This window comes from Callospermophilus lateralis, chromosome 1 (genome assembly GCF_048772815.1).
Source record: "Callospermophilus lateralis isolate mCalLat2 chromosome 1, mCalLat2.hap1, whole genome shotgun sequence".
Classification (NCBI taxonomy): Eukaryota; Metazoa; Chordata; class Mammalia; order Rodentia; family Sciuridae; genus Callospermophilus; species Callospermophilus lateralis.
In genome coordinates, this window is record NC_135305.1 from 122,874,570 (window position 1) to 122,885,863 (window position 11,294).

The 11,294-nt window shown below is 38.1% G+C and overlaps 1 pseudogene; it reads left to right on the top strand.

Moving 5' to 3' along the window:
• Positions 1-446: 446 nt before the first annotated feature.
• Positions 447-10,899, top strand: LOC143398158 (ubiquitin-conjugating enzyme E2 variant 1-like; annotated as a pseudogene).
• The last annotated feature ends 395 nt before the right edge of the window (positions 10,900-11,294 follow it).

Genomic DNA, 11,294 nt, shown 5'->3' on the forward strand with positions numbered 1-11,294 from the left:
TGTTCCTGGCACTGTCATAAGCAGTTATGTGGATTTCCACTTAAATATTTATGAGTCTCTTCCTCATACTGAAGAAACTGAAAATACAGAGGTTAAGTAACTAACTTGAGAGTCACTGCTCATTAGAGGTAGAGTTGGGCCTCCTGTCCTAAGATTTTAGGGCCTGCACTTGTTCCACATTCAATGCTATATGGAAATGGAGTTAGTGAAGATACAAATATAGGCAAAAAGCAAGGTGACGTCTAGCAATATAAGCCATGAAGAATCATGGAAGTGGTAGAGATATAGCTTGGTGGTAGAGAACTTGACTAGCACGAGGGCCTGGGTCCAATCCTCAGCACCAACAAAACAAACTAAGAAATAACAACAATAAAACAACACTGAGTAGGAAAGAGAAGCTAATCAAATCTGCATTTAGAAATACCTTATTGGTAACAGTATAGAAGATGAATCAGAAGGGACAAGAACTTAGCAGGAAGATTCACTTAGAAGACTACTGCAATAATCTGGGCCAGAAACTGAAGGATCTGAACAAAAGCAGTGAGAATGGAGGTGAGGAGGCAACATCACAGAGGAGGAAGGATAGATTGGAGGATGGCTAGATGTGAGTTCTGTTGGTAACATAGTAAGGATGATATTGGGGGCCACCCTGCACACCCCTTGATCCTTGAATAATGAGGGTATTGAACTGGCATCGCACACTGTGCAAAGCAAGTGGGCCTTACCTTTGCTCAGCAAGGAAGTGCCTTAGCTCTGGGCTTGGGCGTCATCCAATGGGATTGTGCTAATCCCCTGTTTCTCGTAATATTACCCCTTGCCTTATTTGGGTGGAATATTCTATTGAATATCTTTTCCCCAACAAATAGAAGGATTATGGGTGTGCTCACTCTCTTGCTTTTTCCAGTACTGCCCAGCATGGAGCTGACCCTTGGGGCTGCAAAGCAGTCCCACCCTTAAAACTCATGTTCATGTGTTGCGTGGTTTCTTCACCGTTTTCTTAGCTATTGCTGCAGCTAGTTCCTTTAAATCCAGCTCATCTCATCAGCCTGGCCAGCTGACAGGAGGATGAAGCATCTGAGAGCAGAGGTGTTAGGCAGATCTACAACTCAGGAGCCCAAGAGATAGAAGGCAGAAACAGAGATCCAGGGAGCAGCAAAGGCTTAGCTGAGAGGGCTCCATGATGGTGGCATCTGAGGATTTTCCACAACCATCCTCAAATAATGATTCTTTGAAAGGTCACTCTTTTCTCTTCTTTTCCTGAGACTAGACTAAAATTCTCAAATACACATCTAGAGAATGATCTGGTTTACCAAGACTACCTGAGGCCACCACATTATCCTGGGCAGATGATGCTGCTGCTACCATCTGAATCTGTAATTAATGCTCCATACTTCAGGTCACTAATAGAGAAACTAGCTCAAGGTATAGTCCAGGAAACAACAGAGAATTGGAACTCTACCCCAAACAGCCCAGGAAGCTCAAACTCTAGGTTCCTACAAAAAAAAAAAAAAAAAAAAAAATGGCTTCTTGGTTTAGCAAAGCAATGGAAACATTACTTTGTTAATATTCTGAAGAAACTTTAGAGGGTCTGGCAGCCAGGTAACATTTTCAGCATGCTGCTGCAGGGTTATAAAGTGTTTGTCTTGAGAAACTAGAGATATGAAATAAGAAAGGGGACATGTGGCTGCCAGTCCTCAAATAGCCAAAGTTCTTGGATCACAACTGTAAAGAAGTGATTACTTCAGTCTGTCCCCAATGATAATTTTCATATCACTAGAAATGGAGTGGCAACAAGAAAAGATGCCATGTGATACAAGAAAAAGTACACAGTGCCACTTCAGATGCCTTCTTGTACCCCAAATAAAACTTAAATCTAATCAAGTATCTACAGACTTTACAGAAATTCAGAGAATAGAGAAGTTAAATATTATTTAAAAAATCAGCTAAATGAAACAAAATATTCTCTTGTCATAAAAAAATACACTGTATCCAAACATAATATGGGTATGGTTATTATATGGATCTTGTTTATATCCCAATTCAAACAAATAAACTACAAAAACACTTTCTTTTCTTTTTTTTTTTTTTGGAACCAGAGACTGAACTCAAGGGCTGTTAACCACTGAGCCACATCCCCAACCCATTTTTGTATTTTATTTAGAGACAGGGTCTCACTGAGTTGCTTAGTGCCTCACTGTTGCTGAGGCTGGCTTTGAACTTGCGATTCTCCTGCTTCAGCCTCCGGAGCCACTGGGATTACAGGTGTGTGCCACTGTGCCCAGCACAAAAACACACTTGGGAAATTTGAATGTCAACATTAAAGTACATGAAGAAATTAGTATTGTTCACAGTTGTAATGGTTCTGTGGTCACGTGTTTTCTAAAAATTCTCATTTATTAGAAACATACAATAAAGTCTGTTCGGACTGGAGAAAAACAGGATGCGTGGACTTTATTTTAAAATACTCCAGTCAAAATTTAGAATGTGGGAAATTTGATGAAACAAGTCTGGCAACATGTTAATAGATGTTCAGGGAAATCCTCTCTCTAATTGACATGTTTAAACATTTCCTTAATTAAAGTTTTAATAATAATGTATTTTTATTAAAACATACATTTCCCTAGGGTAGAAAATCTCAAGAAGCAGTCAGAGGAAAGAGCAAAAGAGAAGTACAATGAGGAGGTGAACCCTCAGAATCAAAGAGCTACTCTACCAACAGGGCTGCCCTTCTGGAATCAGAACTGTTTCTTCCAAGAAGGATTTTCTGTTAATTCAGAGCTTTAACAAAGCCTAAAAGTACATTCCAAGTGCTCACTTACATATTTGCTGTTTCAAAAGTAAATATTTGAGCACCAGCATATGTGTAGCCAAGTACAAGCGATAGAGAACCAATTAAGATGCAGTGTGGGTAACTGGACATGGTGAGGCACATCTGTAGACCACAATAAGGAGGAGGCTGAGGCAGGAAGATGACTTGAGTCTAGGGCTTGAGATAGGCCCGGGGAACATAGCAAGATCCCTATATTGAAAAGTAAAAATTAAGACTGAGACCTGTAAGTTGCCCTCCTTGGGCAACTTGGTAAGTCACTGTCTCAAAAAATAATAAAAAATTGTTGTGGATATAACTCAGGGGTGAATCACTTGCCTAGCACGCATGAAGCCCTGGGTTTGATTCCTCAGTCCTACCAAACCAACCAACCAAACAAACAAAAATTAAAAAAGCAAAACCCCCCAAACAGGAGGAAAGAAACCTGGAAAATGGACTCATTATTTGGTGAACTGTGGAACAAAAACACACACCAAAAAAAAAAAAAAAAAAAGCTAAATTTCTATTATACACATTAATTTTAAAAATATAAAGAACTAAGCACAAAAGCCCAGATTACCAAGTATTTGAAGAAAATTATCTATAATTTGGGGTAGAATGAACATGTTGATATATCTAACTCTATCACAGTAGAAATTACTGCATGACCAGAACATCACAGAACAAATTTAATAAGCAGAAATTAAATAAAAGAAAGATCATGAGCTTCTGCAATAACAAACTGAAAAGAAATTTTGGGTCTGAGGATCTATATTAGTGTCATCCCAGTTAGAGAAAATTATGAAATTTGTAAACTGCTTCTCTTAGAAAAAGCCTAAGAACCCTCTCTCTATTTTAAGATACTACTTTATGGCAAACAAAATGTCTGGGGCAAAACCCATGAAAACATGATTCTTAATTTTCTACATGGCATGGCTTCCATTTGGCTAATCTTAATTTAAAACATTTTTAAGGTTCAGCTCATAAAGATCCTTATTGGACCTCAGATTTTGTAAACAATTCTTATATGCACCCCCAAGTAAATCAGGTGAAAACAAGCAGGTGGCAAGGGGCTGATCCCAGGATGAGCTGGACAGCCTGAACACTTACTTGAACATCATAGGCATCATAATCTACTTGGATAGGAAAGGTGTTCTTAGATTCTTTTGGAGTTTCAAGAGCTGAAATACACAAATAGTACAAACTCACCCAAATACATTTCATATAGATGCTTACTATCATCATCTACCCCGAAAAAAATGGGATAATAACCCATTCATCAGTTTGTTAAACCTTCCACAGCTGGTTCAAAGGGAACTAGGTGTCTCAAGTGTTTGGTGAACATTCTTAATCAACTTCACATAATTTTGTTGTCATGAGTTAGCTGACTCTTTCTAAAAATGATAAAAGATCTCAAAAAATACATTTATCATGACCATTTTTTACTTTATCAGAGGCAGACTATAAAATTAAATGGATATTTAATAATTTCCTCCTTTGCCATAGTTCATCTCACCATGTACAGCATGCATACAGCTGCTCCCTAGGGCAGGGATCATGTCTTAACCCTCTCTATAACTGATGGGAAGGCAGGAGCTAACAGCTGATGCTCATTTTCCAGTGTCAGGCCCTGCGAGGTCCTTTACATCCCACCTCACATCTTATTTATTCTTACCATACCATCCAATGGAGGCATGAACACTATTTCATAGAAAAGGATATTCAATGCTACAGAGAACAAGGAACTTGCCCAAAGTCACACAATTCACAGCTGGCAAAGGCAAAACCCATGCTCAGATTTTCAGATTCTTATGTCAACCTACTGCTACATTTTTTTTTCTACTATGAATTAAGTCCCACCTGACTTGGACCCTGCATGCTTCCCCCTTCACCATGGTACCACCACTTGTCTACTTACACCCAGAGCTGAGAATTCGATAGATCATCCAGTTTGCCTAAAAGAAGTATAATGGTAGAGGAAAAAGCTGCTAGACTTTTTTTTAACCCTTTCAGTACTGGGAATTGAACCCAAGCCCTGTCTCATATATTTATATATGATAAAAAATTGTAAAACTCCTCCACTGCCCCCCCCGATACTGGGGATTGAATCCAGAGCCTCACACATGGCAGATAAATGCTCTATCATTTGAGTCCTTTTTGAAATTTTATTTTGAGACCAGTCTTACTAAATTGTCAAGGCTGGCCTCGAACTTGCAATTCACCTGCCTTAACTTCCCAGGTAGCTGGGATTACAGGTGTGCACCCCACACTCAGACAAAAATTGTAAAGTTTTTATAGGATTTCTTAAATCATATTTATAACCCTGTGGGGAGATGAGTATAACTCAGAACCATAAAAATTATATGGATCTGTGCCAGTCTGTGAAAGTTCTGTGGGTTAGTGGCATCTACTTTCTTTCCTGCCTGTTTTATTTGTGGGGTAAAACTATTTTGGTTATGTGAAAACCATGTAAAGAAATAAACATGGTCATTAAGTTAAACCTTAAGACACAGTTACAATCCTAAGCATGGATCTGCACTCCTGTGATGGTTGTTTTAGGCTTCACTGATCTGCCGAATTCTAACTTCTTCTGCAATTACTACAAAACAATTATTACATTGTTAGTTGTTCTGTTCTTTTTTTTTTTTTTTCCCCTAGAAGTTGTTTCATGTGCTAGTTCTAAATCCTAAATAGATCAGAATCTCTTCCTGGTAGCAGGAATCAAATCTACTTACACCATGATACTTCTTACCTGACTGCCATGAAGCTGGGCCTAAGGGAGGTTCTTCTCACTTACTGATTAATCAGCATTTAGTAAACTAGAATAACCCAAGCAAGAAAGGAAAAAGGTTAGCACTCAAGAAAAGATGACAGAAATCATTAACTTCCAATTCCTCTGAAAATAATCTTAATATAGACATGTCAGGCACACAAGAAAACTGGAGACCAACTTTGCCCTAAGTATGTTGAATGAATGAGTGAATGAATGCTACCCAAACTTTTCTATTTTTTCTGGTATCTCTCATATTCTTTTATCTATCATTAACCTGTGGGTAAGATTTGGAATTGTGACTAATATCCCTCTCCACATTTCATCAAATCTCTGACCATAAGCAAAAATAAAAAAATTAAAAGGTGCAATTTTAGTGGCATAGTAAGTATACAAGAACTTGAGAATGCCACCTGCTGTCAGACTTAAAGGTCAACCAACCATTGGAATTGGCCTGTCCCAGTGGTATCAAGGAAAGTACCAAGTGCAGGCTGCTACTCTCCTTAGACACTAACTGCACAAGATCTGAGGATAAAGTAATATCAGAAGAATGGGTTTCTATTAAATGAAACTAGTAGGTAAGAAACTGCTATTTTTGAGGGTATCATGATTTCAAACGACTGAAACTAATAGCTGCAGCTTTGTCACAGACACCATGTTCAACCCCAGGCAAGCCACTACCCCTCTCTGGAACACAGTTTTCTCCATTGTACAGTGTGTCAGAGTGGTCTATACAATCTCCAAGAAAGGTCCCAGTTATATTCTCTCATATCCCATACATCCACTATTCTAATTCTTATATATCTGATATTATTTTGTCAGTGATTTTCATCATCAGTCAATAAATACTTCTAGGAATACTAAGGTCTTACTGAACAAAAATTTTAATGCTTACTAAGGTCTTTGGCCTTACTCTAGTGAGAACATGTTGCCCAATTCTGAAGAGGCTTTGCTGACAGGAGGAGAACAATGGCTCCTGGGGACAGCTGCCATCTTTATCCCTTTGTTCCCATAACCAAAGGACTTGGGCAAGCAGTGCTCACAATGAAATGTAAAAAGCAGGCCTAGGGGTCCCCTAGTTGTTAGGTTCAGAAGGCTCCCACACATGGTTCAATCCTGCATAATTAACTAGCACCAGAGGAACCAATTTAGAATGAAAAATAAAGTAATAATTCAGAAAATTTAAACTTTGAGAAAACTGTAAAATTCTAATTCATATATAATTTTGTGCATTCAGTAGTTACTTTTACCTTATTTCCTAAACTAATCTCAAAAAACCATAAAATATAATGTATAATTGAACAGTAGCAATATTTTAATTGAGAAATGAATCTGAATGGTTAAGTTACAGAAACTGGTGGTGTAGCTAAGTGACAGACTGCTTGCCTAGCCTGTAAAAAGCCCTGTGTTTGAACCCCAAACTGTAAACAAATAAGGTATATAAAACCCAATGATGTGAGCACATCATCCTTACAGAGCTAGCTAACCAACTAATCTTTTCTCATTCCTAGTTCCTCATTGATAAGTAATTACAGTTGACCAGCAGCAACTACTACAGTGATGGCAACACAGCCTATTATAAAGATAATGGATACATTATGAGGCTAAAATCGACATTTATGATGAGTTTTCAAGCTGGTCTCCAGTTAACATTTGCAACTAAATAGAAGCCAAAACGGAAGATTATGTTGAGCTTTAGAAGGTAAGTCAAGTGGTATGGTCCTCATTAGTCTCAGCATAAGACAGACAAAGGGTAGAATGCTCTGGAAGCTAAAAAAAAAAAGCAACTACTTGTTATTAGGGGCAGTACAGGAAGGACTCACAGGACTCCCAGAAGAGGTATGTTGGAGGTGGGTTTCAGAGGAAAAACAGACATTTGCAAGGGAAAGGCAGGTAGAAAGGCCATGTGGATAGAAAGACTCAGATGAAAATGAGATGTGGGTATCTGCCATGTTAAAAGAAGAAAAACAAAAAAAAAGAGGAGGGCAAATTGTAGGACAGGAGGCCACAGATGTCAAGTGCTTTAGTCTTTGTCAAGCCAGCATGAGGAGTCAGAGAAAAAGGCAACAGAATTTGGTTTTCACAAAAATGACCAACATCGAACTAAGGCATTGGTTGGCAGACAGTTGTGCCCAGAACTCCGGGGTTCCTTGGTGCTATATCAGGGCCTAATCTGTGAGAGCAGTGAGGACACTAATACTTTCTTGTTTTTAGATATTGGGATTTCAAGTACTTTGGCAGAAGAATTGAGAGAAGCCATCCTGAGCTGGAATCAGCAAAGAGCACTGAGACAGTGTCCCATGTAGAAAGAGGCATGGGAACTTTTCTACAAATGAAGGGAGCCAAAAAAGGGAAGTAGGTCTGTTAGGTCTGTGGGAGTTGGGAATAGGACTTGGGAATAGTGATGGAAATAAGGCCTTCAAGATGTTTTTATTTTTTCACCATAGACTGAAAATTACTGCAAGTGCTGTGCATGTAGAGAAGCTTTAAGTAAATATCAAAACTTTCTCTTCACTCCCCCCACCCCCCGCCAGTTCTGGGGCTCAGATGCAAGGGCACTGCATATGTTAGGCGAGTGCTCTACCACTGAGCCACATCTCCAGCCCACATTCTCTGGACAAAAAGTTTAGTGCCATAAAAAGAACTTAACAGATTTAAAGAGAAAAAGCAAGGAAACTATTCGAATCATTATCATCTGCTGTTAATCAAGATCACATAAACCCATGATTTACTTAGTGAGAAATAGTATAGTCATAACCCAGGAGAGGATTCTAAGGAGTGCTCTGTGATGTAGCTGAGAAAAGGCTAGCACAGAGATAAGCTAGAAAACAAGTAGGACATGGAACAGCTCCAATTTTTCTGTTTTAAACGGTTCTCCAACTGGCTTTTAGGAAGCAAATCAAAAAATCTAATTACTTTAAATAAAAGGATACGTTAATATTAATCCTAACTTTTTTAAATAAATATTTCCATAGACTGACTCATTCTTGGAGTGTTTCCCATAGTTGGCCTCTGTTGTAATTAAAAGTCATCCATGAGGATTTATTTACGTGTTATGATGAACAATAATTGGATTTGACCAGAAAATGTATATAAATATACTGGAGAATATTATCAATGGAATGAATGATTTCTATTGAGATGAAAGATCAGGATGGAACTTGGGCTGAGTCAAAACACTGCAAAAATATAGTCGCCCTATTGTGATTCTGTCAGCTCAGCGGCATTATAAAATCACCTACACTCTGTGCCTCAGTTTCCTCAGTAGTGAAATACAGGTGATACTGGACCTTTTTTAGAATTATTGAAAAGATGAGTTTCCAAATGCAAACCTTTAGTATGGTTCCTACAGTATGTGGTAAGCATGCACTTATTGTTAACCACCATCATCACTAGGACTGTTAACATCATTCCAGTTTGACATAGTAGTACATATGCTCGAAAGCAACTATTTATGACCTTGAGTACATGTGCTGAACAGTGTTTCTGACCTTGACTACACACTGACCAAAGTATTCAAGGTGGAATTAGAATCTAGCTATGGCTCACTTCTAATCTAGACTTTTCCCACTATTCTGCCTGAATTCTTACGGTTGTTCCTCTAGTTTAGAGATCATAATAAAAAGTATACTGTAAAGGATAAATTAACTTTTATTGCTGATTTTATCAGCCTGACTATAAATGGATTTCCTAAATAAAGTGGATGAGAAACTTTAAAATATGAGGAGAAACTTTTTTAATAGCTACAAGATAAATTATTCGACATTAAATGCCTACCACCACCTCTGTAACAAACTGGAATCTCTGCTGAAAACTGTGGAACACCAGTTTGGTGCTCTAGGTGTAAACTGAAGGCACATGCTTTCAGCACAGTTAAATGAAAAGAATCAACTTATGTGGGCTTGTGATGGCACTTACTGGATCCTGGTTAGGCCATTCTATTTGAAAAAATTTATAGAGAACTCCTAATTTGGAATTTGAAGTATTCTTTTGGATAATTACATGAGTGAGTCTATGAAAATAAAGATTTTTTTTTTTCCCTGCAGGGGTAAGATATAGAAAACAGGTATTTTCTCTCTCGCATCCACTATGAACTAGAGCCCTCTCTATGAACACAGTACTTAAAAAGGACTCATGACTTCATATACTGTAACAGAGCACCTTAAAAAACATTTTCTTACTTGGTATCCATAATAACTACATGCAGTTGGTACAAAGGATGTCACTGAAGTTCAAAAAAATGAAATTTCTTTTCCAGTATCAAAGTTAGACAATGATAGTCTTTCACATCTCACATACTTTCAAATACTTTTTTTCTCTTCCTTTTCTGTTATCTGGAGATAAAACTGCAAAAGAGAACAGAGAAACATTTTTATATAGGGAAACTGTCACACAGAGGATGAGGCTCAGGGATTTGATGGTTGAAAGCTAGAAAGCATGGTGGGAATATTGGTCATCCTTTATTAGGAGGTGGCAAAAACCCCTAGTCAACTATCCCCAACACCCCACCTTTCCCAATCCATTTCCATAGGTCTTTTTTTATATCCAGGCCAAACAAAGAAAGCACAGGTTACATAAGTGGGCATATGCTCGCAAGCAACTGTTTATGACCTTGAGTAAATGTGCTGAACAAAGTGTTTCTGACCTTGACTACACACTGACCAAAACACCACGAATTCATGGCATTGATTATACACTAAAAACATAACACATCCTTCCAGAAGCCCCAGAGAAGGAGCCTAACTATAGCCATTTGGGGCCTGCCTCCACAAAAACCCATTAGATTTGCTGTATAGTTGGGTAATATCTTTTAAGACTTGCTTATGCCATGTAGTAATTTAATTTTAAAAAGTCAGTGACTAGGACACAAGATAGCAGCCACCCCAAACTCAGGAGTAAAAGTCCCTTGCAATTTCCAACTGCTGGAAGAACTCAAAGAAGGCCAAAAAGGAGTAGGAGATGGCACAGTTAACTGGGGTCTAGATGATGAAGACATGGTACAAGATGGACAGGGATGATAATTGGGACTCCAAGAACAATTTATGAAAACTGAATATGCAGACTTAAAATAAAATGTGGACCTAAATACCCAGAAGCACTCTCCTTTGTAAGATTTGTAACAAAAATTAATATGAATGGAGTTAATAGTTCTAATGGAGTGGTGGACCCAAGAGCCACATCAGTGCTAGCAAAATGGCAGAATTCAAATGGCATCAAATTTGTTTTGCAAGAGTTGCAGTGCTTAATGATGTCTAAAGAAAATATGCAACTCTCTCAGCCACTAGGACAGTGGTTACAGCAATTAATCAAAAAGAAAAATTAATCCTAAATCACAAGTCCCACCCCATTTGATTTAAGCAGTCATTTTCCAATGTAGTAACTTTTCTAGATACATCTTATAGACTTCAAAATACTGGAAAGGAAGCTCCCATTCAAAGTCTATTTATCTTAAGATACTGTAAATGACACTAATTGTTTGTCCATTTGAAATATATAAGTTGTGTTATAACAAATTGTTTTGTTCAACTATTCATATAGTTGAACTTCTGGAATTAAGAAAATCTATTTAAATTGATTCCCATCATGACAGGTGGGGCACATTTAACTCAACAGTGAAGTCATAATCACCTTGCTGCTGATTACTTGGTCTGGGGGCTCCACCCTTCTGGGGACAGCCCTCTCCTGGGAGGCTTGCTACAATTAAGTTTTCAAATCACA